This window comes from Panulirus ornatus, chromosome 21, assembly GCF_036320965.1.
Source record: "Panulirus ornatus isolate Po-2019 chromosome 21, ASM3632096v1, whole genome shotgun sequence".
Lineage (NCBI taxonomy): Eukaryota > Metazoa > Arthropoda > Malacostraca > Decapoda > Palinuridae > Panulirus > Panulirus ornatus.
In genome coordinates this window covers 2109738-2135664 of record NC_092244.1, presented here as the reverse complement: position 1 = coordinate 2135664, position 25927 = coordinate 2109738, and the positions used below count along the sequence as shown (strand labels likewise).

General features: G+C 42.0%; 1 protein-coding gene across 1 annotated transcript in view; it reads left to right on the top strand.

Annotated features, from left to right (window-relative positions):
- The window catches only part of LOC139756229 (uncharacterized), a 256352-nt gene that overhangs the window by 85951 nt on the left and 144474 nt on the right, over nucleotides 1–25927 (top strand). The gene's annotated exons all lie outside the window — the stretch shown is intronic.

The window sequence follows — 25927 nt, the reverse complement described above, 5'->3', positions numbered from 1 at the left end:
ATATGGTGTGGGAGGCAAATTGTTAGAAGCAGTGAAAAGTTTTTATCGAGGATGTAAGGCATGTGTACGTGTAGGAAGAGAGGAAAGTGATTGGTTCTCAGTGAATGTAGGTTTGCGGCAGGGGTGTGTGATGTCTCCATGGTTGTTTAATTCGTTTATGGATGGGGTTGTTAGGGAGGTAAATGCAAGAGTTTTGGAAAGAGGGGCAAGTATGAAGTCTGTTGGGGATGGGAGAGCTTGGGAAGTGAGTCAGTTGTTGTTCGCTGATGATACAGCGCTTGTGGCTGATTCATGTGAGAAACTGCAGAAGCTGGTGACTGAGTTTGGAAAAGTGTGTGGAAGAAGAAAGTTAAGAGTAAATGTGAATAAGAGCAAGGTTATTAGGTACAGTAGGGTTGAGGGTCAAGTCAATTGGGAGGTAAGTTTGAATGGAGAAAAACTGGAGGAAGTGAAGTGAAGTGAATTGGATCGATGTGGTATACCGGGGTGGACATGCTGTCAGTGGATTGAATCAGGGCATGTGAAGCGTCTGGGGTAAACCATGGAAAGCTGTGTAGGTATGTATATTTGCGTGTGTGGACGTATGTATATACATGTGTATGGGGGTGGGTTGAGCCATTTCTTTTGTCTGTTTCCTTGCGCTACCTCGCAAACGCGGGAGACAGCGACAAAGCAAAAAATATATATATATATATATATATATATATATGTGTGTGTGTGTGTGTGTGTGTGTGTGTGTGTGTGTATGGATGTTTATGTATATGTGTCTGTATATGAGTGGATGGGCCATTTTTTCTTTGTCTGTTTCCTGGCACTAACCCCCCCCTCTCTCTCTCTCTCTTTCTCTCTCTCTGCCCCCCCCCCCCCCCTCTCTCTCTCTCTCTCTCTCTCTCTCTCTCTCTCTCTCTCTCTCTCTCTCTCTCTCTCTCTCTGCCCCCCCCCTCTCTCTCTCTCTGCCCCCCCCCCCCCCCTCTCTCTCTCTCTCTCTCTCTCTCTCTCTCTCTCTCTCTCTCTCTCTCTCTCTCTCTTCTTCAGTTCTCTCTGTGCCATCGGCTTTCCTCCACCCTATGACTTGGTTCCATTTCCATGGTTCTATTCATTGTCATGTTCTCTCGCAGATATTTGCCATTAGTGCTGTATCATCAGCACAACTGACTCACTTCCCAGGCCCTCTCATCCCCCATAGACTTCATAATTACTCCTCACTTCAAGACTCTTGCATTTACCTTCCTCGCCACCCCACTCATAAACAAATTGAACAACCTTGGTGACACCACACGTCCTTTCTGCAGACCAACCTTCTCTTGGAACCATTTACTCTCCACTCTACCTTACACCTTTGATGAAAACTCTGCTTCTAGGAGCTTTCCTACCACACCACATATTCTTAATACCTTCCACAAAGCATCTCTATCAACCCTCTCATATGCCTTCTCCAGATCCATAAATGCCACATACAACTACCTCTATTTTTCTAAGTATTTCTCACACAAAATCTTTAAAGCAAACACGTGATCTACACATTTTCTACCTTTTCTGAAAAACATACTGCTCCTCCCCAATCTGATGCTCTGGACAGTGCCATCACCCTCTCAATCAATACCCTCCCATACAGCTTACCAGGTATACTCAACAAACTTATGCATATGTAGTTTGAACTCTCACCTTTATCTCTCCTGCTTTTATACTGCTTTTATACAATGGAACTATATAGGCATGTGGCCAACCCTGAGGCACCTTACCATGGTCCAGTAAAACTCCTTACTGACCAATCAACAACACCATCACCCCCTTTCTTGATAAATTCATCTGCAGTGCCACCCACTCCAGCCATCTCGCCATATTTCATATTCTGCAAGGCTTCATCTCCTCTTTTTTCTACAACAAACCACTTGCCTTGATTGTCTTGCTTGGCACACCACCCAAGTCAAACACCCTTCCTCTGCCACATTCTGTCATCAAACATGTGTAATATAATCCTTCAGAATACTCATTCCATCTCCTCACGTCATCAATACCTCCCTCTTTCTTCCCTTATCTGATATTTCCATTTATTCTGTCTTTCACTCAGCTAGAGGATTGATGTGAGTAGATGTGGCCTTTCTTTGTATGTTTTCTAGCACTGCCTCACTGTTGCAGGGGATGGTGATGCTTTCCTGTGGGGTGGTGCCAGTAATGGATAAAGGCATGACCTTCTGGCATTCTGTCCACACACATGCAGTTTCTCCTTGTCATATGTAACACTTGACATACATAACTCGCACAGCTCATTCTTCATAACTCGATTTTCCTGTAGTGAGCACTCTGGTCTAGCCCTGCCTTTTGTCAAAAAGGAAGGAGGGGTAGGTAGAAACATTTAGGCAGGAGCATTAGGAAGAACCATTAGGTAGAAGTTTTAGGTAGGAGCATTGGATAGAAGTAGTCAGAAGGAAAATTAGGTAGGAGCACAAAAGGCTGAGAAGTGGCACTGAAGTTCATAAGTTATGGAGGCTTTATTGCTGTGGTTACCCTCTTAGTGAGCTCCAATTGAAACAGGCATCAGAGATACAGATTATTATTTATTTATTTATTTATTTTTTATTATTATACTTAATCATCGTCTCCCGCGTGAGCGAGGTAGTGGAAGGAAACAGACGAAAGAATGGCCCAACCCACCCTGATACACATGTATATACTTAAACGCCCACACAGGCACGTATACATACCTATACATTTCAATGTATACATTTTTTTTTTTTTTTTTTTTTTTTATACTTTGTCGCTGTCTCCCGCGTTTGCGAGGTAGGTATACATACACAGACATATACATATATACACATGTACATATTCATACTTGCTGACTTCATCCATTCCTGTCACCACCCTGCCACACATGAAATAGCACACACACACACACACACACACACACACACACACCAGCAAGGTAGCACTAGGAAAAGACAAAAAAGGCCACATTCATTCACACTTAGTCTGTACTGTCATGTGTAATGCACTGAAACCACAGCTCTTTGCACATCCAGGCCCCACAAAACTTTCCATGGTTTACCCCAGACGCTTCACACACCCTGGTTCAGTCCATTGACAGCATAGATAAATAGATCTTTCTCACATTATTTTTTACCTCCTTTCAAAACTTCTTATTCTCCCTGATTACTGATACTCTTCACCTCAATGGTCATTTGCCCTTTTTTTTTTTCAACATCTACACTTTTCCCTTGACTTCCTGCTGCTTTCTCTTATTCATTCCCCTATCATTTGCACTCCTTTGCTGTAAGTACCGCCTAGTTGCCTCTCTTTTTCACTGACAACTTCACTTCTTCATCCCACCATTCACTGCTCTTTCTAATCTGCCCACCTACCACCTTTTGCTTGTCACATGCATCTCTTGCACATGCCATCTTTGCTTCCTAAAATACCTCCCATTACTCACCCACTCCCCTTTCTTATTTCCTCTAACCTTTTGCCACTCTTTGCTCAATCTCTCTTGATGTTTCTTCATATAAGCTTCATTTCTGGACTTAGTTACTCTCACTACTCTCTTCTTCCTGACATTTTTCCTCTTTTTTGAAAGCCTATATACAAATCTTCACCCTCTTCTCCATAGGATAGTGATGAGACATCCCACAAGCTGCCCCTCTCAGCACATTTACATCCAAAAAGCTCTTTTGTACATGCCTGTCAATTAATATATTATTCAAGAATGCCCACTGACCATCTCTCCTACTCACATATGTTTATTTATATCCTTTTTAAACCAGATATTTCCAGTCACCAGTCCTTTTTCAGTACGCAATTCCACAAAGCTGTGCATCATTTCCGTTCATAGCACTGAATACCCCATGTACCTTAATTATGCCCTCAACTGCCATGTTACTTAGCTATGCATTTAAATCACCCATTATTGATACCTGGTCTTTTGCATCAAAACTGCTGACATACTTCTCAGTTACTCCCAAAACACTTGCCTCACATGATTCTTCTCATGGATAGGTGTATAAGCACAAATGTAAGCACAAATGATAACCCATCTTTTTTCATCCACTGTCAGTTATACCTACATTAATCCAGAATTTACTTCTTTACCCTCTTGCACACACCCACAGTTCAAGGTTCAGGAGTAGTGCTACTCCGTCCTTAGCTCTTGTCCTCGCACCATCTCCTGACTTTATTCTTAAGACATTTCCAAACCATTCTTCCCCTTTCCCCAAAAGCTTTGTTTCACTTATAGTGAGAACATCCAGGTGTCTTTCTTCAAACACATTGCCTATATCTCCTCTTTTCACATCATGGTTGCTGTATCCACACACACTTAGACACCCGAGCCAGAACCTTCTAGGAGGATGAGCACTCCCTTTGGCTTCTTATATTTCCACTTTCAGAAATTGAAATACAAGAAGGGGGGTTTCAAGTTCCCTCTTCCTGCCTCCTTTAGTTGCCTTCTCTGACATGTAGTGAATACAGAGGTAGAATTCTTTCTTTCCTACCCCAGGAATAATTTAACTGATTTCTTTGTATTCTCATGGCTCTGACAGGTTTGAATTTGAAGTATGATGGCAGGAGGAAGATTTGCCATCTGCTTGCAGCCTTCTTCCTTTTTTTTTATTGTGTGTGTAGATTTGCCTGTTGTTGCTTGCAATATTTTTTTTCATATTCTTAATATTAGTAATACAACAGGTTCTTGATGTTTTTCATCACTTTCAGATTAGTAAAATATTTCTTTTTTTTCAAATGTATGGGCAGGAGGGTCTTATGTTGTAGCTGCTTCATCTTTCCCCCCTTTTCTTGTTTATATGTCTTTTGGTGATGTGAGAAGGAGATGGAATGAGTATTTTGAAGGTTTGTTGAATGTGTCTGATGACAGAGTGGCAGATATAGGGTGTTTGGGTCGAGGTGGTGTGCAAAGTGAGAGGGTTAGGGAAAATGATTTGGTAAACAGAGAAGAGGTAGTAAAAGCTTTGCGGAAGATGAAAGCCGGCAAGGCAGCAGGTTTGGTTGGTATTGCAGTGGAATTTATTAAAAAAGGGGGTGACTGTATTGTTGACTGGTTGGTAAGGTTATTTAATGTATGTATGACTCATGGTGAGGTGCCTGAGGATTGGCGGAATGCGTGCATAGTGCCATTGTACAAAGGCAAAGGGGATAAGAGTGAGTGCTCAAATTACAGAGGTATAAGTTTGTTGAGTATTCCTGGTAAATTATATGGGAGGGTATTGATTGAGAGGGTGAAGGCATGTACAGAGCATCAGATTGGGGAAGAGCAGTGTGGTTTCAGAAGTGGTAGAGGATGTGTGGATCAGGTGTTTGCTTTGAAGAATGTATGTGAGAAATACTTAGAAAAGCAAATGGATTTGTATGTAGCATTTATGGATCTGGAGAAGGCATATGATAGAGTTGATAGAGATGCTCTGTGGAAGGTATTAAGAATATATGGTGTGGGAGGCAAGTTGTTAGAAGCAGTGAAAAGTTTTTATCGAGGATGTAAGGCATGTGTATGTGTAGGAAGAGAGGAAAGTGATTGGTTCTCAGTGAATGTAGGTTTGCGGCAGGGGTGTGTGATGTCTCCATGGTTGTTTAATTTGTTTATGGATGGGGTTGTTAGGGAGGTAAATGCAAGAGTCTTGGAAAGAGGGGCAAGTATGAAGTCTGTTGGGGATGAGAGAGCTTGGGAAGTGAGTCAGTTGTTGTTCGCTGATGATACAGCGCTGGTGGCGGATTCATGTGAGAAACTGCAGAAGCTGGTGACGGAGTTTGGTAAAGTGTGTGGAAGAAGAAAGTTAAGAGTAAATGTGAATAAGAGCAAGGTTATTAGGTACAGTAGGGTTGAGGGTCAAGTCAATTGGGAGGTGAGTTTGAATGGAGAAAAACTGGAGGAAGTGAAGTGTTTTAGATATCTGGGAGTGGATCTGTCAGCGGATGGAACCATGGAAGCGGAAGTGGATCATAGGGTGGGGGAGGGGGCGAAAATTTTGGGAGCCTTGAAAAATGTGTGGAAGTCGAGAACATTATCCCGGAAAGCAAAAATGGGTATGTTTGAAGGAATAGTGGTTCCAACAATGTTGTATGGTTGCGAGGCGTGGGCTATGGATAGAGTTGTTCGCAGGAGGATGGATGTGCTGGAAGTGAGATGTTTGAGGACAATGTGTGGTGTGAGGTGGTTTGATCGAGTAAGTAACGTAAGGGTAAGAGAGATGTGTGGAAATAAAAAGAGCGTGGTTGAGAGAGCAGAAGAGGGTGTTTTGAAATGGTTTGGGCACATGGAGAGAATGAGTGAGGAAAGATTGACCAAGAGGATATATGTGTCGGAGGTGGAGGGAACGAGGAGAAGAGGGAGACCGAATTGGAGGTGGAAAGATGGAGTGAAAAGGATTTTGTGTGATCGGGGCCTGAACATGCAGGAGGGTGAAAGGAGGGCAAGGAATAGAGTGAATTGGAGCGATGTGGTATACAGGGGTTGACGTGCTGTCAGTGGACTGAATCAGGGCATGTGAAGCGTCCGGGGTAAACCATGGAAAGCTGTGTAGGTATGTATATTTGCGTGTGTGGACGTGTGTATGTACATGTGTATGGGGGGGTTGGGCCATTTCTTTCGTCTGTTTCCTTGCGCTACCTCGCAAACGCGGGAGACAGCGACGAGGTATAAAAAAAAAAAAAAATGTCTTTTGGGGAGTACTATATAGAGTATTTTGTTATAAGATTTTTAGAAGTGTATGTATGAGACCTTCATACAGGATAGTATACATGAACACTTTGATGACCAATATTCCTTGCTGTTGATGTAATGGTTCCTGCCCAGATCAGCCTTCCTATCTTGTATGATCGATTTCACCAGCTGTCCATAGGTATTACTAGCATTCTCCCTCCCTAGCTGGAAAAATATCACATGTCAGTCAGCCATGTTTATGATCATAAAAGGTGTATATGATACAAGTTACCATTTCACTCCCCATACTGTATAGATATAACTATTTAGTTAGTTTTAGAATAAAGAAACAATTACCATAGAGTTATTCTTATATTTTATTATGGTGATAAAATTATTAATTGATTTAAGAAAAGATATTATTTGTTAATTTATTCATATAAAATAACTTCTCTGGATAAGATGTAAAAATGCACAGAAAATGCATATATTTGTAGTATGCCTAATGTGTATACTCAAAACTATCATCGTAAAAAATAACAATAAAGTGTACTGTGCTTAGTGTGTACACTGATTTACTTCCTGTTCCAGGAGTCCTTTCTATCATCACATGACTTACAGCACTCATGAAGCCAACCATGTCCACTGGTTTGGACCATAGGTCAAAAAGTGTAATGATGTGTGTGTGTGTGTGTGTCTCTCTAGGCAAAGAGTGCATTGCAATTAAATGGGAAGTGCTTGGTGTCTTCATCATGGTAGTTGCATTGTGGACATGAAAGGTCCTGAGATATGTTGAAATAATGTTTGTAGTGTTATAGGGATGGATGATGTACAGAGCTTAAGTGGGAAGGTGTAACTTGTTTTTCTGGGGTGCTGCTTGTGATTAATGTATTCTTGGTGGGAAGACTGAGTTGAGGAACTAGATATTTAGTGCTTAATAGATTATCTGAGTGAGCCTGTGTTTCATAAATTGTATATCTGATGGGCTTCAGGGGATCTGTGATTAGAGGTCTCTGAAATATGGGACAGGAGTAACCTTTATATTTCTGCATGAGGGTTGATGGTTCTCTATAGAGTGGTTTGGGTGTGAGGGTTCTAGTGATGTTGCATAGAAATGAGTGCTAAGACTGTTGAGGTGGATTTTTATCAAGAGGTTCTTTGTTTCATTGCATAGGTGTTGAGTGATTGTGGTTGCTAGGTAGTATATATGTATGAAATTATATATATTTCATTATTTATTTATTATACTAAATTGCTGTTTCCTGCATCAGCGAGGTAGCACCAGGAAACAGATGAAGAATGGCCCATCCGCTTATTATTTTTATTATACTTTGTCACTATCTCCCGCGTTAGCAAGGAAACAGAAGAAAGAATGGCCCAATCCACTCATATACACATATATATACATAAATGCCCATACATGCACATATACATTTTATATTTATTGCTTTGTCGCTGTCTCCCGCGTTAGCGAGGTAGCGCAAGGAAACAGACGAAAGAATGGCCCAACCCACCCACATACACATGTATATACATACACGTCCACACCCGCAAATATACATACCTATACATCTCAATGTATACATATATATACCCACACAGACATATACATATATACCCATGTACATAACTCATACTGTCTGCCTTTATTCATTCCCATCGCCACCCCGCCACACATGGAATAACAACACCCTCCCCCCCTCATGTGTGTGGGGTAGCGCTAGGAAAAGACAACAAAGGCCCCATTCATTCACACTCAGTCTCTAGCTGTCATGTAATAATGCACTGAAACCACAGCTCCCTTTCCACATCCAGGCCCCACAGAACTTTACATGGTTTACCCCAGACGCTTCACATGCCATGGTTCAATGCATTGACAGCACGTCGACCCCGGTATACCACATCGTTCCAATTCACTCTATTCCTCGCACGCCTTTCACCCTCCTGCATGTTCAGGCCCCGATCACTCAAAATCTTTTTCACTCCATCTTTCCACCTCCAGTTTGGTCTCCCACTTCTCCTCATTCCCTCCACCTCTGACACATATATCCTGTTTGTTAATCTTTCCTCACCCATTCTCTCCATGTGACCAAACCATTTCAAAACACCCTCTTCTGCTCTCTCAACCACACTCTTTTTATTACCACACATCTCTCTTACCTTTACATTACTTACTCGATCAAACCACCTCACACCACATATTGTCCTCAAACATCTCATTTCCAGCACATCCACCCTCCTGCGCACACCTCTATCCATAGCCCATGCCTCGCAACCAAACAACATTGTTGGAACCACTATTCCTTCATATATACCCATTTTTGCTTTCCGAGATAATGTTCTCGACTTCCACACATTCTTTAAGGCTCCCAGAATTTTCGCCCCCTCCCCCACCCTATGATTCACTTCGGCTTCCATGGTTCCATCCGCTGCCATATCCACTCCCAGATGTCTAAAACACTTTACTTCCTCCAGTTTTTCTCCATTCACTCTTACCTCCCAATTTACTTGACCCTCAACCCTACTGTACCTAATAACCTTACTCTTATTCACATTTACTCTCAACTTTCTTCTTTTACACACTTTACCAAACTCAGTCACCAGCTTCTGCAGTTTCTCACATGAATCAGCCACCAGCGCTGTATCATCAGTGAACAACAACTGACTCACTTCCCAAGCTCTCTCATCCACAACAGACTGCATACTTGCCCCTCTTTCCAAAACTCTTGCATTCACCTCCCTAACAACCCCATCCATAGACAAATTAAACCATGGAGACATCACACACCCCTGCCGCAAACCTACATTCACTGAGAACGAATCACTTTCCTCTCTTCCTACACGTACACATGCCATACATCCTCGATAAAAACTTTTCACTGCTTCTAACAACTTGCCTCCCACACCATATATCTTTAATGCCTTCCACAGAGCATCTCTATCAACTCTATCATGTGCCTTCTCCAGATCCATAAATGCTACATACAAATCCATTTGCTTTTCTAAGTATTTCTCACATACATTCTTCAAAGCAAACACCTGATCCACACATCCTCTACCACTTCTGAAACCACACTGCTCTTCCCCAATCTGATGCTCTGTGCATGGCTTCACCCTCTCAGTCAATACCCTCCCATACCATTTCCCAGGAATACTCAACAAACTTATACCACTGTAATTTGAGCACCCACTCTTATCCCCTTTGCCTTTGTACAATGGCACTATGCATGCATTCCGCCAATCCTCAGGCACCTCATCATGAATCATACATACATTGAATAACCTTACCTACCAGTCAACAATACAGTCACCCCCTTTTTTAATAAATTCCACTGCAGTACCATCCAAACCCGCTGCCTTGCCGGCTTTCATCTTCCACAAAGCTTTTACTACTTCTTCTCTGTTTACCAAATAATTTCCCCTCACCCTCGCACTTTGCACACCACCTCGACCCAAACACCCTATATCTGCCACTCTATCATCAAACACATTCAACAAACCTTCAAAATACTCACTCCATCTCCTTCTCACATCACCACTACTTGTTATCACCTCCCCATTAGCCCCCTTCAGTGAAGTTCCCATTTGTTCCCTTGTCTTATGCACTTTATTTACCTCCTTCCGAAACATCTTTTTATTCTCCCTAAAATTTAATGATACTCTCTCACCCCAACTCTCATTTGCCCTCTTTTTCACTTCTTGCACCTTTCTCTTGACCTCCTGCCTCTTTCTTTTATACATCTCCCACTCATTTGCATTATTTCCCTGCAAAAATCGTCCAAATGCCTCTCTCTTCTCTTTCACTAATAATCTTACTTCATCATCCCACCACTCACTACCCTTTCTAATCTGCTAAATATACATTTGTATATCCATATTATTGTACATAATTGCTGTTTTACAGCATGCAGAGAATACATGGGAAGTATTCTCTCTTCCCTATCCTCTTTTTCAATCTTTCCTATTTCATTCTCTTCATATGTCCAAACTATTTCAACACACCCTCCTCTGCTCTCTCAACCACACACTTTTTACTTCCACACATCTCTCTTACCCTTTCATTACTTACTTGACCAAACCACCTCACACTACATATTGTCCTCAAACATTTCATTTCCAACACATCCTACCCTCTGTACGACCCTATCTATATCCCATGCCTTGCAACCATATAACATTGAACTACTATTTCAAACATACCCATTTTTGCTCTCTGAGATGACATTCTTTCCTTCCACACATAATTCATTGCTCCCAGAAGCTTCACCCCTTCCCCCATCCTATGACTCACTTCTGCTTCCATGGCTCCATTTGCTGCTAAGTCTACTCCCAGATATCTAAAGAGTTCACTTCCTCCAATTTTTCTCCATTCAAACTTACATCCCAATTAACTTGTCCCTCAACCCTTGCTCTTATTCACATTCACTCTCAACTTTCTTCTTTCATACACTTTTCCAAACTCAGTCACCACCTTCTGCAGTTTCTCACTTGAATCAGCTACTAGAGCTGTATCATCGGCGAACAACAACTGACTCACTTCCTAGGCCCTCTCACCCCCAGACTACATACTCGCCCCTCTCTCCAAAACTCTTATTTACCTCCCTAACCACCCCATCCATAAACAGATTAAACAACCATGGGGACATCACACATCCCTGACGCAGACCAACCTTCATTGGGAACCAATCACTCTCCTCTTTGTGTACTCGTACACATGCCTTACACCCTCGGTAAAGACTTTCCACTGCTTCTAGCAGCTTACCTTCCACACCTTTTACTCTTAAGACCTTCCACAAAGCATCTCTATCAGTCCTATCATATGCCTTCTGCAGATCCATGAATGCTACGTAAAAATCCATCTGTTTTTCTAAGTATTTCTCACGCGCATTCTTCATAGCAAACACCTGATCCACTCATCCTCTACCACTTTTGAAACCACACTGTTCTTCCCCAATCTGATCCTCTGTACATGCCTTCACCCTCTCAGTTTACACCCTCCCATACAATTTCCCAGGAATACTCAACAAAGTAATGCCATTGTAGTTTGAACACTCACCTTCATCCCCTTTGCCTTTGTACAGTGGCACTATGCATGCATTCCGCTAATCCTCAGGGATTTCACCATGATCTATACATAAATTGAATATCCTAACCAACCAATCAACAACACAGTCACCCTCTCTCTTAAATCCTATTGCAATGACATCCAAACCTGCCGCCTTGCTGGCTTTTATCTTCTACAAAGCTTGCACTACCTCTTCTTTCTTAAGCAAACCTTTCTCCCTGACCCTCTCACTTTGCACAATTGGGTTGTAAGTTTGACTTGAGAAAAATTGGAAGAAGTGAAGTGTTTTAGATATCTGAGAGTGTGCATGGTAGCGAACGGAACCATGGAAACAGAAGTGGGTCTTAGAGGAGGGGAAAGGGCAAAGGTTTTGTGAGTGCAGAAGGTGTGGAAAAAGAGAAAGTTATCTGGGAAGGCAAAGATGGGTATGTCTGAAGCAGTAGTAGTCTCAGCAATATTATGTTGATGCTAGGCATGTGCTAAAATCATAGATAGTTTTGTGCAGGGTAGGGTAAATGTGTTGGAAATAAAATATTTGAAGACAGCATATGATGTGAAGTGATTCATTGGGTAAGTAATGAAGGGTAAAACAGGTGTGTGGTAATTAAAAGAGTGTGATTAAGAGATCGGAAGTGGATGTGCTGAATTGATTTGGACATTTGGAGAGAAAGAGTGAAGAAAGGTTGACAAAGATGATATATGTGTCAGAAGTGGAGGGAACAAGGAGAGAAGGGATGCCAAATGAGAAAAGGAAGTATGGAATGAAAAGCCTTTTGAACAGTTGGGGCTTAAACATGCTGGAGGTTGAAAGGCATGCATGGGTTAGAGTGAATTGGAACATTGTGGTATACTGTTGTGGATGTGCTGTCAGTGGACTGGACCAAGGTGTGTGAAATGCCTGGGGTAAACCATGGAAAATTTTGTGCAGCCCAGATTTGGAAAAGGAGCTTTGGTTTTGGTGAATTACTCATGGCAGCTCAAGAATGAATGTGAGATCTGGCCTTTTCGTTTGTTCCTGGTGCTAATGTGGGGAACAGTGATCAAGTATGAAAGAAGGAAATTGAAGTGGTAAGATGGGTTAGAAACCCCCTATTCTTGTGTTTCAATTTCTAAAAGATGGAAGAAAAGGAGGAACCAAGTGGGAAGAGCTCATTCTCCTCAAAAACTAAAGCTGTGGTGTGTGAAATTTTATGAATGTAACCAAGATGAGAAGAAAGGAAAGATATATTGTATGTTCAAGGAAAGGAACTTGGATGTTCTGGCTCTGAGAGAAAGGTCAAGGGTACAGGGGAAGAGTGTTTTGGAAATGTTTTAAGGGTAAAGTCAGCGGTTGGTGTGGGCAAACACCAAGGATCGGGTTGCACTACTACTAAAGCAGGAGTTGTAGGCATGTATAAAAGAGTGAGGAAGGGAGTTCCAAATTGATGTGGGTAAAAGAAAGTAGATTGTGTGTGATAGGTGATTATTAGTGCACCTTATTTTTTATTTATGCATGTGGCCATAAGAAGAAAGATTATGAGAGGCAAGTGTTTTGGGAGCTGGTGAGTGAGGTCTGTCACCAGTTTTGATGCAAGAGACCAGATAATAGTGATGGGCAACTTAAATATGCTTTTGAGGAGTAGGGCTGTTAAGGGTGTAAGTGGGAAGCATGGGGTATTTAGTAATGTGAATAGAAATGGTAAACATTCTATGGATTTGTGAACATACACAAGTATACATATGTTTGTTGGAAAGATGGTTGGCAGGCATTAATGGATTACATACAAATAGATTGTTATAGAAAAGAGAGAATTTAGGATGTGAATGTGTTGAGTTGGGTACCTGGTGGTATGTCTTATCCGATCATTACCCTGTGGAGGCAAAGATGTAGATCTGAGTTTTTTGAAAAAGAGGAAACTGGAGAAGAACAATGTGGTTTAAGAAGTGGTAGAGGAAGTGTGGATCAGGTGTGTGCTTTAAAGAATGTGTGAGAAATAGTCAGAGAAACAGGATTTGCATGTTGCATATATATATCGGGGGAAAGCATATGATAGGGTTGATAGAGATTCCTTGTGGAAGGTCCTAAGAATATATGGTGAGGGAGGAAAGCAGCTACAAGCAGCAAAAAGTTTCCATCAAGGGTGTGAGAAGTATAAAGCATGTGTGTGAGAAGTATAAAGCATGTGTATGAGTAAGGGAGAGGAGAATTAGTATTTCCAAGGGAAGGATGGTCTTCGTTAGGGGTGTGTGACATCACAGTAGCTGTTTCATTTGTTTATGGATGTAGTGTTGGGTGAGTTGAATGAAAGAATCTTGTAGATGGGTGGGTATGCAATCTGTAGGGATCATTGTTTGCTGATGACAGTTCTGATGGTAGATTTGAGTCAGACACTGCAGAAGTTGGTGACTGAGTTCAGGAGAATACTTGAAAAGAGAAAGGTAAGAGTAAATGTAAATAAAAGCAAGGTTACTAAATGTAGGATGTTAGAGGAACATGTTAATTAGGGTGTGAGTTTGAATAGAGAAAATTTGGAGGAAGTTAAGTGTTTTAGAAGGAAGTGAACTGATTTAGATACCTGGGAGTGGACATGGCAGCCAATGGAACCACAGTAGGGGAAGTGAGTCTTATGGTAGGTGAGGGGGAGAATGTTGTGGGAGCATTTAAGAAAATGTGGAGTCATTGTCTGGTAGGGTGAAAATGGGTATGCTTGAAGGTAAAGTAGTCCCAACAGTGTTGTTTGGATGCATGATGGAGGAGGGTTGATGTGTTGGATATGAAATATTTGAGGGCAATATGTAGTATGAAGTGGTTTGATTAAGTAATGAAAGGGTAAGAGAGAGGTGTGATAAGAAGAGTGTAGTTGAGAGAGCTGAAGAGGGTATACTGAAATGTTTGGACTTATGGAGAAAAGTAAGTGAGGAGAGGTTGACAAAGAGGATATATGTGCCAAGTGAAGGGGATAAGGGGAAGGGGCAGACCAGAATGGAGGTGGAAGATGGAGTGATAAAGATTTTGAATAATCGTGGCTTGATCATGCAAGAGGGTGAAAGGCTTGCAGAAGATAGATGGAATTGGAATGATATAGTATACAATGGTCGACGTGCTGTCGGTGGATTGAATCAGGGCACATGAAGTGACCAGGGGAAACCATGGGAAGCTCTGTGTGGCCTGGTTGTGCATAAGGGGCAGTGGCTTTGGTGAACTGCCATGACAAATAGAGAATGGATGTAAGCAAATGCAGCCTTTCTTTGTTCATTCCAGGTGTTACTTCACTAATGCAGGAAATGGCACCCAGGTATGAAAATAATTAATTTTCTTCCTCTCATACTTGTCTGCTGTTTCCTGTGTTAGTGAGGTAGTGCCAGGAATAGATGACCGGTCATATTCATTCACATATATTCTTTAGCTGTCATGTGCAGTGAACTGAAACCACAGCCTCGTATTCACAACCAGGCCTCACAGACCATTCCGTGTTTTCCCCCAACAACTTCACATGCCTTAATAAAAGCCACTGACAGCATGTTTTGCCCTGTATTCCACATCAGTCCAACTCAATCAATCCCATGCACACATTTCACTCCCTTCGATGTTTACGCCCTTAGCACTGAATGTATTTCACTCCTTTCTTCTATCTCTAATTTGGTCTCAACCTTCTTTTTCTCTCCATGATTAGTCAAGGCCATCTGGTTAATGCTATACGTATATGTACCCAAGCCTAACCAGGTATCCATTTTATTGACCAACTCCTATGGGAGGAGTTGACTGTGGACCAAGTGATGCACCCAGGATTCGAACCTGTCCCTTCAATACCAGGCGGTCCGTGAATATGACAGTCATTGATGCTAACTGCTATGCTGTAGAGAACCATAAATTCTCTCATTTTCCCCATATGCTCAAACCATTTCAGAACACTCTCTTCAGAACTCTCAACCATAATCTTAATACTACTCTTCTCTCTTACCCTTTTATTATTTGCCTTATCAAACCATCTCACACCACATACTGTCCAGGCTTTTTATTTTCAACACCTCACCCCTCTTCTGCACAGCATTATCTGTAGCCCATGACTATCACCATATATTGTTGGGGCTGCTATACCTTCAAAAATACTCATTTTTGCTCTCCAGGTTACACTCTCTTCACACATACCTCAGTGCTCCAAGAACCTTCACCCCCCACATCTACTCTATGACACTAGAGACAGAGAGAGACTTAGTTGAAATTTAAAGAAGTTAATGAAAGGGACAGTGTTTATGAATTTTGGGGATAGCATTTATGAATTTTGGTGGCAGTGAAAAACATTTTGAAATATGCCTGGTCATAGTTGTTGGTAGAGATTTGAGGGTAGAGAGTTCCTAAACTTTATAGTGTAGGGAAAGAAAATGCTATGAAAACGGCCCACCCTTAAGTTGCCAACAGCTCCACAGCAATTATGTGATGCAGAAGCTTGTCGAGTATTGTATGGTCTAGCATGATGGGGCAGATGAGCAGCCAGCTCTTGGGAGCAAACACTGAAATAACGCCTGTGGAAGAGGGAAGGTGAACTGACATAGTGGCATAGGGTAAATGGGTCTAGTTTTGAAGTTAGCATTGGAGAGTTTATAAGTTGGACCCCTTTTGGCACGACTCTGTTTAGTAAGGATGCAGAGCTAGAACTACCCTAGATTTGAGAGCATTATTCCATACAAGGATGTATCAGTCCTTTGCATGGATAGAGCAACTGTTTGGAAGAAAAGAAATTTCGACATCTAAGTAGGACTAACAGTTTCTTAGAGACACTTTGCTATTTCCTTAATGTGGGGTTTCTAGGATGGAGTGGTTGTTACATTGATACCAAGTTTGTTCATTGAATCAAGAGGAGGAATTACAGAATCTTCAAAGGAGAGAGGAAAGTTGTGAGGAGTTTTCGGTAAAGAGATGGGTAGAAATTGGGTCTTGGAGGCAGTAAGCATAACCAGATTTTGTTTACCCCAGTGAGATATCCTGTCCAAGCCTGATTGTATAGAGGAAGTTGTGTCAAGACGAGATGCAGATCAGGTGAGAGAAGGAGTAAAATTGAAGGATGAGGATTGTAGTGTTGAGTCATTAGCATATGCATACATTTGGTTATTTTTGGAAGAAAGGAAATTAATGAAAAAAAAAAAAGGGAGAAAAAATGTAGAGACAGGACATAACCCTGAAGGACACTGTAGTTAATAGAGAGAGGGTGTGAGGCTGATCCATCAACAATTTTTGAGATAGATTGCCCAGAGAGGAAGCTAGATATGATGGAGCAAAGTGAGGGAGGGAAGCCAAAAGAGGGGAGCTTAGAAACAAGACCTGATGCTACACCCGATCCAAGGCCTTGGATATGTTAAGGGCAACTACATAGGAATCTGCAAAATCCTTCAAGGATGATTACCTTACATTAGTAAGATATGAAAGAATATCAGGAGAGGATCTTACCTTATGGATGCCTCACTGGTGATCAGAGATAATAATGTAAGATTCAAGATCTCTGAGGACATAGGAATTGAGGAAGGATTCTAAGACTGGAAATAGTAGATTTCAAAGCATCAGAAGAAATTTAGAGGGTTTGTAAGGTCACCCTTCTTAGGGATGGAATGTAACGGTCCATGCATCTATAAAGAAGAAAAAGCTCTGGTTTTTAACCAGAAATAGAACAGAAAAGTAAGCACAGATGCATGTTCAGAGGCACACTCTTTTATTATACAGAGATGGATGCCATCAGGACTGCAACCCTTGCTTGCGTTCAGAGATGAGCATCAGGGGGTGAAGTAGTGTTAGGTTTATCTAGGGTAGAATAAGAGGAGAAATGGGAACCAAAGATAGTTTCTTTTTTTTGCACAGGAGATACAAGTATAGTACCATCCGAATGGAAATGTAAAGGAAAGTTAGAGTGACAGAAGTTGTTAATGATGCCCACAGCTTAAGACCAGAAAGACATGTCTGTCGATGATAAGGAGAGGTTTTCACACTTCCTTTGAACAAAGGAATGCTTTTCCTTGTGGATAATGTACTAGCAATGATTATGGGCTATGATAAATAATGAATGGGAGTTGGAGGATGGAGATGTTTTCCCAGCCTAATTCCTTGCCCAAATGGCTTCAGAACAGGATTTGTTTAACCCTGGATTGGAAGAAGAGGTTTTCTTGGAGGAAGAGGGGATATTTGCTTCCATTCCTGCAACAGTAACTTCTGCTATGTGTTTGGTGGAGATGGAGGCATCACCAGACAAGAGACAGTAATTTACTCGAGGACAGTCTGAGAAGAATCTTTGTTAGTTATTCCAGTCAGCTTTTGTATGAGATGCTGATATTTACATTTTATGTTTAGAAGCTGCTGGAAGGGGAGGTGCCATTAAAATTGATATATTTATGAGAGTGTGGTCAAGTGTAGCTACAACACAAAGGATTAAGAGGTGAAAAACAGATCCAGAATATAAGGAGAAAGGTCACAGGACTCAGGAATATGGGTGGTGTGAGATAATTTACTGTAGATCATTAAGATAATAGCTGGTAGGCACCTACTAACCATATGATATATTACTGGTACTACCCACCTGGGTATAGGGAGTGTTAATGACAGCTGTGTAGTGAGCCAGCTCTTCAGTGATTGTGTCAGGGTACACTCCTTTGACCCAGGTAGCTGTCTTTCCTTTTTGCTTCACCTGCATGTGGACTACTGGCATTCTGTCCACAAACATATATCTCCATGTCATACATAACACTTGATAACGCATAACTCACACAGCTCATTTTTCGTAGCTCTAGATTTTCCTGTAGTGAGAACTATGCGCAGCCTTGTCTTTTGGCAAAATAGTAGGAGTAATAGATAAACGGGTATCAATCCATCTGTTTCTGTAAGTATTTTTCACACATTCTTTAAGCAAACACTTTTTTTTATGTTGAAGGTGCCAGTCATGGCCAAAAGTCCACATCAAGGCTGGGCCTTAATTGAATTAAAGAGAGAATTATGAAGTGGAAAAAGAAAAGACAAGGGAAAGTATTTATGAATTTTTGAGGACGTAGATAAAAGACCTGCCTTTTGAAATGTGCCAAGTCATAGGTATTGGGAAAGACATGAGAAGATACACAGTTCCAAAACTTTGAAATGTAGGGAAAGAAGCAGGTATCAAAATGGCCCACCCTTGAGTTGCTGATGGCCACACACTAATCATGTGAAGCAGCAGATTGCCAGGTACTGTGTGATCTAGCTAGTGGTGGGTGAACATGAGCAGCCAGCTCAACTTTGGAAGTTATCCTGGTACAGTATATAAGTCTTACTGCTTTTGACTCAACCCTGTCAAGTACGGATAGAGAGCTAAAACAACCCCAAATGTGACAGCAGTACTCCATACAAGGACGAATCAGTCCCTGTTCAGAAGCTTCAACATCTGAACAGGACACTCAGTTTCTTAGATGCAGAGTTTTAGCTATTCCTGCAATGTGGGGTTTCCAAGAAAGAGTGGATGTTTCAGAAATACCAAGTATGTCTATTGAGTCAGGAGGTGGAATTAGGGAAACATCAAAGAGAGGCAAAAGTTATGTGGAGTTTTTGATAGAGGTGGATAAAAATTGGGTCTTGGAGGCACTAAACTTAACAAGATTATGTGTACCCCACTGAGATATCCTGTCCAAGTCTGAGTTTATTGAGGAAACTGTCAAGATGAGATATAGATCGAGTGAGAAAAGAGGGAGCAAAATTGAAGGATGTGGATGAATGCATTGTTAGAGTTGTCAGTGTATGAGTGCATTGGATTACTTGTGGAGGAAAGGAAATAATTGAAAAAAGGAAAAGTGTAGGGGACAGGACAGAACCTTGAGGGACACCACTGTTGGTGGAGAAAAGAGGGAGGCTGATCCATCAAGAAATACAGAGATAGATTGGCCAGAGAGGAAGTTAGATATGAAGGAGCAAATGGAGGTAGGGAAGCCAAAAGAGGGGAGTTTAGAGACGAGACCCTGATGCCACACCCTGCCAAATGCCTTACATATGTTAAGGGCAACTATACATCCTCTGCCACTTCTGAAACCACACTGTTCCTCCCCAGTCTGATGCTCTGTGCATGCCCTTACCCTCTCAATCACCACTCTCCCATACACTTTACCAGGAACACTCACTCAGCCAACTTACTTGATTCGAACACTCACTTTTGTCCCCTTTGTCTTTAGACAGTGGCACTATGCATGCATTCTGCCAATTCTCTGGCACCTAACCATGATCCATACAGTCAAGAACACATTCAACCCTTTTCTTAAAAAATTCAACAGCAACACCATTCTCTCCATCCACCTTGTCTTATTTCATCTTGTTTAAGTTTTCAGCACTTCACTAATCCGCTTTTCATGGCACTTTGCATACCGCCCCGACCCAAATACCCTACATTTGCCATTGTATCGTCAAACATATTCAACAGTCCTTCAAAATTCTCTCACAATCTCCTCCTTACTGTATCATTTCCTGCTACCACTTCCTCTTTTGCCTACTTCACCAATGTTCCCATTTGTTCTCTTGCTTTTTTGACATTGTTACTAATTATTTATTTATTTATATGTTAATATACTTAGTCGCTGTCTCCCATGTTAGTGAGTTAGTGCAAGGAAACAAAAGAAAGAATGGCCCTACCCACCCACATACACATGTATATACATAGACACCCACACACACACATATGCATACCTATACATTTCAACATATACATACATATACATTATTTTTTATTTTTTTTTATTATACTTTGTCGCTGTCTCCCGCGTTTGCGAGGTAGCGCAAGGAAACAGACGAAAGAAATGGCCCAACCCCCCCCCCCATACACATGTATATACATACGTCCACACACGCAAATATACATACCCACATGGTTTACCCCAGACGCTTCACATGCCCTGATTCAATCCACTGACAGCACGTCAACCCCGGTATACCACATCGCTCCAATTCACTCTATTCCTTGCCCTCCTTTCACCCTCCTGCATGTTCAGGCCCCGATCACACAAAATCTTTTTCACTCCATCTTTCCACCTCCAATTTGGTCTCCCTCTTCTCCTCGTTCCCTCCACCTCCGACACATATATCCTCTTGGTCAATCTTTCCTCACTCATCCTCTCCATGTGCCCAAACCACTTCAAAACACCCTCTTCTGCTCTCTCAACCACGCTCTTTTTATTTCCACACATCTCTCTTACCCTTACGTTACTCACTCGATCAAACCACCTCACACCACACATTGTCCTCAAACATCTCATTTCCATCACATCCATCCTCCTGCGCACAACTCTATCCATAGCCCACGCCTCGCAACCATACAACATACATATACATACACAGAGATATTCATATGTACATACATATTCATACTTGCTGCCTTCATCCATTTCCATCGCCACCCCGCCACACATGAAATAGCACCCCCCATGTGTGCACAAGGTAGCGATGGGAAAAGACAACAAAGGCCACATTTATTCACACAGTCTCTAGCTGTCATGTGTAATGCACCGAAACCACAGCTCTCTTCCCACATCTAGGCCCCACAAGAGTTTCCATGGTTTACCCCAAACGCTTCATCTTCTCTGGTTCAGTCCATTGACTGCATGTTGACCCTGGTATACCTCATCATTCCAGTTCACTCTATTCCTTGCATGCATGCCTTTCACCCTCCTGTATGTTCAGGCCCCTATTGCTCAAAATCTTTTTCACTCCATCCTTCCACTTCCAATTTGGTCTCCCACTTCTCGTTCCCTCTACCTCTGACGCATATATCCTCTTTGTCAATCTTTCCTCTCATTCTCTCTATGTGACCAAACCATTTCAGTACGCCCGCTTCTGCTCTCTAAACTGAATTCTTTTTATTACCACACATCTCTCGTACCCTCTCATTACTTACCCGATCAAACCACATCACTCCACACATTGTCCTCGAACATCTCATTTCCAACGCATCCACCCTCCTCCGCGCAACCCTATCCATAGCCCATGCCTCGCAACCATATAACATAGTTTGAACCACAATTCCTTCAAACATACCCATTCTTTCTCCGAGATAATGTTCTCGCCTTCCACACATTCTCCAGTGCTCCCAAAACCTTCGCCCCCTACCCCACCCTGTGACCCGTTTCCACTTCCATGGTTCCATCCGCTGCTAAATCCACTCCCATATATCTAAAACACTTCACTTCCAGTTTTTCTCCTTTCAAACTTACCTCACAATTAACCTGTCTCTTAACCCTACTGAATCTCATAACCTTGCTCTTATTCAAATTTACTCTCAACTTTCTTCTTTCACAAAGTTGACCAAACTCATTCACCAACTTCTGCAGTTTCTTACCTGAATCAGCCACCAGCACTGTATCATCAGCGAACAACAACTGACTCAATTCCCAAGCCCTCTCATCCAGAACAGACTGCATACTTGCCCTTCTCTCCAAAACTCTTGCATTCACCTCCCTAACCACCCCATCCATGAGCAAATTAAACAACCATGGAGACATCACGCACCCTTGCTGTGAGCCGACATTCACTGGGAACCAGTCACTTTCCTCTCTTCCTACTCTTACACATGCCTTATGTCCTTGGTAAAACCTTTTCACTGCTTCTAGCAACTTACCTCCCACACCATATACTCTTAGTACCTTTCACGAAGCATCTCTATCAACCTTATCATATGCCTTCTCCAGAACCATAAATGCTACATACAAATCCATCTGTTTTTCAAAGTATTTCTCACATACATTCTTTAAAGCAAACACCTGATCAACACATCCTCTACCACTTCTGAAACCACACTGCTCTTCCCCAGTCTGATGCTCTGTACATGCCTTTACCCTCTCAATCAATACCCTCCCTAATTACTTATATGTACTATTTTTTTAACAAATTCTCCCCCCCTTCTTTTTGTCCTCTCTCTTGAAAAGTAAGACAATTAGTAAAAGTGCCAACATCATGAGTCAGAAGTTATTGTTTATTTAAGGTAAATGAAACATAATAGATGCAATGGAGTTTCATGGTGCCATTGTGTAACATGGGGAGTGAAATGTGTTGGGACCATCTCTGTGCTGTATCATATCTTGGTCAGCAGGAGGCTGTTTACCTTTGTCATTCCTTTACGTTTTGGTCATGTTCCTGTTTATCTTCTCCCTGTGCATGGAGTTTCTTCAATCACATAGCCCATCCACTTATTTCTAACCTTTCATAATGGTTGCACTATGAATCATAGGGTGGGGGAGGGGGTGAAAGTTCTGGGAGCATTGAAGAATGTGTGGAAGTTGAGAACATTGTCTCGGAAAGCAAAAATGGGTATGTTTGAAGGAATAGTGGTCCCAACAATGTTATATGGTTGCGAGGCGTGGGCTATAGATAGAGTTGTGTGGAGGAGGGTGGATGTGCTGGAAATGAGATGTTTGAGGACAATATGTGGTGTGAGGAGGTTTGATCGAGTAAGTAATGAAAGGGTAAGATAGATGTGTGGTAATAAAAAGAGTGTGGTTGAGAGAGCAGAAGTGGGTGTTTTGAAATGGTTTGGTCACATGGAGAGAATGAGTGAGGAAAGATTGACAAAAAGGATATATGTGTCAGAGGTGGAGGGAAGGAGGAGAAGTGGGAGACCAAATTGGAGGTGGAAAGATGGAGTGAAAAAGATTTTGAACGATCAGGGCCTGAACATGCAGGAGGGTGAAAGGCGTGCAAGGAATAGAGTGAATTGGAACGATGTGGTATACTGGGGTCGACGTGTGCTGTCAATGGATTGAACCAGGACATGTGAAGCGTCTGGGGTAAACCATGGAAAGTTGTGTGGGGCCTGGATGTGGAAAGGGAGCTGTGGCTTCGGTGCATTGTTACATGACAGCTAGAGACTGAGTGTGAACAAATGTGGCCTTTGTTGTCTTTTCCTAGCGCTACCTCACGCACATGAGGGGAGAGGGGGATGTTATTTCATGTGTGGTGGTTTGGCGATGGGAATGAATAAAGGCAGACAGTATGAATTATGTACATGTGTATATATGTACATGTCTGTGTGTGTATGTATGTGTATACGTTGAGATGTATAGGTATGTATATTTGCATGTGTGGATGTTATGTATGTACATGTGTATGTGGGTGGGTTGGGCCATTTTTTCGTCTGTTTCCTTGTGCTAATGTGGGAGACAGCGACAAAGTAAATTCTTTTTGTTTAGTTGTTTACTTCAGATTTTCCTCTTTTTCATTTTCGTTTATGAATTTAGTTTTTGAGAATTTGACCACATGAATGACAGTTTGAGAGAGTCTGAGTGGAAGAATGGCTTGAATGACGAGTTTCAGTGAAAGAGTACCGTGGGGCTCATATGTATTAGGAAGTTTTATGTATTTTGTTTAAAGATTTGAATAGATTTTCCTTTTTTTCTGTAAAAAAAAGTCTTGTTTTATAGGACAATTTTGCTTAGATTGAGGGCATAGATTTGTTTGTGTGTAAAATTTTGTTGCTTGTTAACAATGAGACACCCCAATAGAAAATAGAAACTATCTTTCTGTCTGACAGAACCTCTGTTAACTGTGCATAGATTTGAGTGTTTTATGTGTAAGTGGAGTTTTGTTAATAGTTAACAGTGAGAGCCTCAGTCAAATAGAGAGAGACTTATTCTGGCCAGACCTACTGTTGCATGTTCTACATAGTTTTTTTGTGACTTGATGTGCCCTTTTTTTGACTTTGGTGGTTGAGGTTCTTGGCTTCCATTCTTTCAACAAGATATGTAGGATTATAAGTATTTATATTATTATTATTATTTTGCTTTGTCGCTGTCTCCCGCGTTTGCGAGGTAGCGCAAGGAAACAGACGAAAGAAATGGCCCAACCCACCCCCATACACAGGTATATACATACACATCCACACACGCATATATACATACCTATACATCTCAATGCACACATATATATACACACACAGACACATACATATATACCCATGCACACAATTCACACTGTCTGCCTTTATTCATTCCCATTGCCACCTCGCCACACATGGAATACCATCCCCCTCCCCCCTCATGTGTGCGAGGTAGCGCTAGGAAAAGACACCAAAGGCCCCATTTGTTCACACTCAGTCTCTAGCTGTCATGCAATAATGCCCGAAACCACAGCTCCCTTTCCACATCCAGGCCCCACACAACTTTCCATGGTTTACCCCAGATGCTTCACATGCCCTGATTCAAATCCACTGACAGCACGTCAACCCCGGTATACCACATCGATCCAATTCACTCTATTCCTTGCCCGCCTTTCACCCTCCTCCATGTTCAGGCCCCGATCACTCAAAATCTTTTTCACTCCATCTTTCCACCTCCAATTTGGTCTCCCACTTCTCCTCATTCCCTCCACCTCCGACACATATATCCTCTTGGTCAATCTTTCCTCACTCATTCTCTCCATGTGCCCAAACCATTTCAAAACACCCTCTTCTGCTCTCTCAACCACGCTCTTTTTATTTCCACACATCTCTCTTACCCTTACATTACTTACTCGATCAAACCACCTCACACCACATATTGTCCTCAAACATCTCATTTCCTGCACATCCACCCTCCTGCGCACAACTCTATCCATAGCCCACGCCTCGCAACCATACAACATTGTTGGAACCACTATTCCTTCAAACATACCCATTTTTGCTTTCCTGAGATAATGTTCTCGACTTCCACACATTCTTCAAGGCTCCCAGGATTTTCGCCCCCTCCCCCACCCTATGATTCACTTCCGCTTCCATGGTTCCATCCGCTGCCAGATCCACTCCCAGATATCTAAAACACTTTACTTCCTCCAGTTTTTCTCCATTCAAACTCACCTCCCAATTGACTTGACCCTCAACCCTACTGTACCTAATAACCTTGCTCTTATTCACATTTACTCTTAACTTTCTTGTTTCACACACTTTACCAAACTCAGTCACCAGCTTCTGCAATTCTCACATGAATCAGCCACCAGCGCTGTATCATCAGCGAACAACAACTGACTCACTTCCCAAGCTCTCTCATCCACAACAGACTTCATACTTGCCCCTCTTTCCAAAACTCTTGCATTCACCTCCCTAACAACCCCATCCATAAACAAATTAAACAACCATGGAGACATGGAGGATTATAAGTATTTGCCTTTATTTGCAGTACACTGCTTCCATTATCACCCCCCCCCTCCACACACACACACACACACACACACACACACACACACACACACACACGTGTGCTGTCAGTGGATTAAACCAGGGTATGTG